General features: G+C 32.7%; 1 long non-coding RNA gene across 1 annotated transcript; it reads right to left on the minus strand.

The window, feature by feature from the left end:
• Positions 1–2,030: 2,030 nt before the first annotated feature.
• On the minus strand, positions 2,031–5,155 carry LOC120148982. The gene is made up of 3 exons (XR_005518416.1): positions 4,962–5,155; positions 3,040–4,055; positions 2,031–2,473 (listed from the first exon to the last, which is right to left on the minus strand). It is a non-coding gene; the product is annotated as an uncharacterized LOC120148982 (long non-coding RNA).
• Between the last annotated feature and the right edge of the window lie 216 nt (positions 5,156–5,371).

Consider the following 5,371-nt stretch of genomic DNA (forward strand, 5'->3'; position numbering starts at 1 on the left):
CATCCATTTGATGTACTTGAAACTTATGAATAGAGGCTAGTGCAAATAATGCACGGATCGTTGAGATTTTTGTTACGAGAGAGTAAGCATCAAAAAAGTCTAAATCAAATTTTTGAGCGAACCCTTTGACGAATAGCCTTGCCTTGTACCTTTAGATTGGCCTATTTAGTCTGAGTTTCTTCCAGAAAACCCATTTATTACTGATAGGTTTTAAATCCTCTAGGTAAGTCAACTAATTTCTAAGTATGATTAGACATTATTGATTTTAGTTCATCATTAATAGTGTTTTTCAAGAAACTATCATCAATGGATCTTATAGCTTTCTCATAAGTCTTAGGATCATCATCTAACAGAAAGACTTAAGCTATAGGATCAGATATGGTGTCTAAAGCATTTATCTTAGAAATAAAGGAAGTTATAAAATCTGGTCCAAAAGAGGTTTCTACTATTTTTCCTTTACTTCTTCTAGGCTCAAATTCCATCTCTTGAAAAGTCCTAGAAAGTACGCAAGAAGAAGTGAATGTCATTTTTTTCTATTTGTGTTTCTACAATTAATATAGGCTTCTTTAGAGGAAAAGTGTCTTTAAAGAAAACAACACCTCTAGATTCACAAATAGAGTAATCATGTAGAAACATGAAACTGTATACGACATTATTTGTAGTATACATAAGAGTTATGATAGGTTTCGTGGAACCAAAAGAGGATCTCTTTATAAGTAGTAGTTGTGTTCATGCCACTATAAGAGGATGTCTTATGGAATCCATGCATAATAAGAAATAGCATAAGAGGAAACAAAGAAGCACCATCGGAAAAGAAATGATGATTGGAAAGGAAATTTAATTTTGTTTGTGAGGAGGGGACAAGGGAGGAAGAAGATCCTATTTATAGACTTTGGGTTACCCAGGAAATCTTTGCCTTATAACTTAACAAGTTTCTATTACTTTTCATAATGTATACGATTTCAGTATATAACTTAACCAATTAACATAACAAACAGGCGCAACCTATAATGTTACCCAGGAAATTAGGTTTGCTTTACGTTTTCATAATAAGCCTATAAGTTAACCAATTATCAGAAGGTACAACCAATAATGTTATCCAACAAACCAGGTTTGTGTAATGTTTTCATAATATACACAGTGGCATCTTATAACTTACCCAGTTAAAATAACACGAAGGTGAAGCTGGATACATTACTCAAGCAACTAGATTTTTTAATACTTTATAATAATACAATAAAGCAGGTCGATCTTTTAAATATCGATACTTAATGCATGATGATCGACACTTTCAATTAATGTGGATAGGGCTGAGCGTTTGACCGAGTCAAGTCGAGTAAAAAAATTTCAAGTTATTCTAGTTGATTAGTCCTATTTTACAACTCGAAGTTGACTTGAAATTTTTTCGAGTTGAGTTATTCAAATTTCTCTATAAAATAATATTTTTTTCATTAAAAACTCTATAAAATATATTTTTTTCATTAAAAACAGGTCTCATTAAAACCCCTTCTTATCCAAAGTTGATTAGTCCTATTTTACAACTCGAAGTTGACTTGAAATTTTTTCGAGTTGAGTTATTCAAATTTCTCTATAAAATAATATTTTTTTCATTAAAAAACAGGTCTCATTAAACCCCTTCTTATCCAAGTCATGTCGAAGCAAAACTAAAGATATCAGAATGAGGAAAGAAATGGCCCGAAATATATTAATAACTAAATTGAACAATTACATAATAGAGTTTAGAAAATCCAGCATCACACGATGATACAAAAAAAACAAAGAGGTGATAGTTTAAAAAGTCAATTACAACAAACTACCTGAGTTCTCGAATTATATTGTCGAAAACCTTAGACTTCCGCTTCTTCTTTATGCATTGTCGGTAGCTTTGAAAAAGCTTCTTTGTTATCTACTATTTTTGATAAATCTAAAAAAGATAAAAACAAATATGTTAGTTAAATTATAAGTAAACTTATAATATAAATGAAATAAAAAATTAACATTACGAATCAAAACTAAATATTATGATCTTCCATGTCTTGAAGTTCTACAACATGCTCGTCAAGATTGATGGGATCCTTAGATTTTCGAAGCCAATCCTGATGCAAATCAAAGCTTCAACCATTGTCGGAGTTAATGAACTTCTAAAACCATCTAAAACACGTCCATCGGTGTTGAATGCACTTTCTGTGGCAACTGTCGATATATGAATAAAAAAACATCTTGAGCTATTTGTGCAAGAACAAGGTATCTTGGACTATTCACTTTCCACCACAATAATAAACCAAATGAACTCGAGTTGCTTTCATCTTCCTCCTCAACTAAATATTTATCCAACTCAGAATTTTGTTCCAAACCAACTTGTTTCTTCAACAAATATTGTTGCATGGCCAAACTCGCCTTTGATTGATGTTAGTCCATAAACATGGACAATTATGTCAGACTATTTTATTGACCTTCATGGCTCACGGTTCTCCTGAAAATGAAAGAATATTCATCAAAACAAACGATGCAATTCTTTATCAATCATCTTCATAACCTCGCTAGCAACATTAGGAAAAAGCAAGTGTACACCAAAATTCACAAAGCCCCTTTTTCATCGTGGATCTAAGATAATGGCTATGTAAACTATGAAGTTGATATTCTTGACATTTCTCTAATACTTGTTGTACTTCTCCCTCATTTTTTAAGCCATGGAAATTATTTCTAAGTCTCCACAATCCATCCATCCATCAAGTAAACAATGCATGTCTATCAATGTTTCCTAAAAGAAATGAGAAGTGACATGCAATGATCAGGACACCTTCAATGTAAGATCATAAAAAGACTTTTATAATTCTTCGAACATTTTCCCAATCATTAAATGTATGGACTCCATCTCCAACTGTGAGGTCGAGAAAAAAGCCATTATCATCCTAAGCATATGAATCAAATGCATGCTCATATTTTTCAACCACCTTCAACACTATATACGTTGAGTTTCATCTAGTAGGCACATCTAAATGCAAATGAGCTTTAGTATCTATCATTTCTTCTTTTTACCTGATCATAGAAATTTTTCCTTCTTGATGGTGATGCCATTATGTATCTCACAGCAGCTCTAACTCGATTAACAGACACATAAGCATACTTAACACCTTCTTGAACGATGAGATTAATAATGTGTGCAACACAACTCATATGCATATATTTCCCACTTGCAACACAAGTATTTCGATGGTTCAATTTCTTTCTCAGATATTCAATACCAACACCATTAGCAGATGCATTATCAACTGTAACAGTGAAAACCCTCTCAATCCCCTAATATCGGATGCACTTTTCAAGAGTTTGACCTATGCTTTCACCTCTATGAGCATATATCGGACAAAAGCTTATGATTATCTTTTGCAACATCCATTCATCATCTATCCAATCTGCCGGTAGAACCATGCAAGATACCCTTTGTAGTGAAGTCCAAGTGTCAGTTGTCAAACAAATTCTACTTGTATCTTTTCCAAAAGCATTCTTCATTAACTTCTTCATGCAGTTGAATAAATCAAGACAATCCCTCCTAATTGTAAAACTAGAAGGGAGATGAAACCTTGTGCATGTTAAAGAAATAAATGACTTAAACCCTTCTCCCCTCTACAATTCGAAATGGTAGCCCATCCACGATTATCATGTGAATCAACACCTTTCTAATAGCCTCTTCTTCAAACTTCCAAGTTGAAAGTTTTGTCGCTTCACGTTCGTGGTCAGTCTGAAGTATTGTTATTTCGAGGTCACTTTCGAGGTTTTTTTAAGCATACCTTCAAATGATTATTCAGACTGGTTGTAGAACTCCCAGTTTCCATGCAGTAAGTCGTGTCACAATAATTGCATCTTGCCCTATCCTCCCCATCTTCAACTACATATTTTTTGGAATGATTCCAGCATGCTGCTATTGGTTTTTGTTTCTTTCGAACACCTTTATTACTCTTTGGAGCATTGACTTCACATGTAGAAGAACATTATGAACTTTGAGTTGAACTATTACAGCATGATTGTGAGCTTTGTGTCCCTTGTGATTCATTAATCTACAATATCAAAATATAATATATTAACAACTCCATAAAAGAAAGCAACCATTAAAAGAAAGTCATTCTAATAACATCCAAATGTCATACGAGGAAATAGTTTCATGTCATTCTAAAAAGAAAGTCATTCTGATAACATCCAAATTTCATACAAGATCTCAAAATATAATACCACAATTGAGATGCAAAATAAATTATATGTAACTTTAAAAAGAAAGTCACGAGTTAAAAGCAGATTGTTTGTCTCTACTGCTATTAAGCTTACATGCCCTCTAGCAGATGCAGTTAAAAGATTAAGCATTTCACTTTGTAATTTATTATTTAATAAGGTTACTGTTGAAGGTATCTTAGTTTAGACGGAAATATTTATCATATGTAGCGATTTTAAAGAATGTTAAAAGTAAACAATATTTTGAGTACAAAAGATTTCTATATTACAAACCAAACAACAAAATAAAATATCCTACATATATACAAACAAGCACAGGGAGAAAATAATTCAATCAATTTTACCTTCCTCGACATCATTATGGAGCACTCACTCTACTCTATAATATTACAAAGCATTATGGATGAGATGAGCCCCAACAGTATCAATAGATCCAATTATGCTTTGGCCTTCAACCTCAATAGCACTAGGCTTATCGTGAGAGTTTACCTCATCAATCCAAGAAACTTGATAAAGAAATATGGAAATCAATAAAGTGGAAACCATTTTTATTGGTTCAATCCCCCCACCATTACCAAGACCTAAGATTATCTATATTGGATTGATGAAGCTCACTTAAACAAAAGTGCTAATTGATTTGGGAATAAATTAACAACAACAAGCCGACAACATTAATAATAAATCAACCAAAAAATACGAGACTTACAAAGAAAGGAAGGGAATTAAGAGAAACAAACCTCTAATGAAGAAATATCTAATTGATTTGGGAATTCTGCTATGATGCTGCGCCTGCTAACGAACTGTTTCCGATGATTGAAAATCTTCACTTTCTGCTAAATAAAGTCATTCCATCATGGAATCATGGAAGAGCTGAAGATCGAAGAAGACGCACGATGAAAACTAAAGATTTTGACTTTGGTGGGTGGATACGTGCTTGTTTTTGCTGGACCTGGATGTACTGCAAAAGAACTGAAAAACAGATTTGAGAAATAAAAACTAAACGACGTAGTTTAATGCAATGAAACTTAAATATCAAAACGATGTCATTTTGAATTTTAGTTTTTCGAGTTGGCTAAATCTGAACTCGACTCGAACTCGAAAATCAAATTAATATTTTGAGTTGACTCGAATAACTCGACTCAAATAA

This window comes from Hibiscus syriacus, unplaced genomic scaffold (genome assembly GCF_006381635.1).
Source record: "Hibiscus syriacus cultivar Baekdansim isolate YM2019G1 unplaced genomic scaffold, ASM638163v2 tig00002793_pilon, whole genome shotgun sequence".
NCBI lineage: Eukaryota > Viridiplantae > Streptophyta > Magnoliopsida > Malvales > Malvaceae > Hibiscus > Hibiscus syriacus.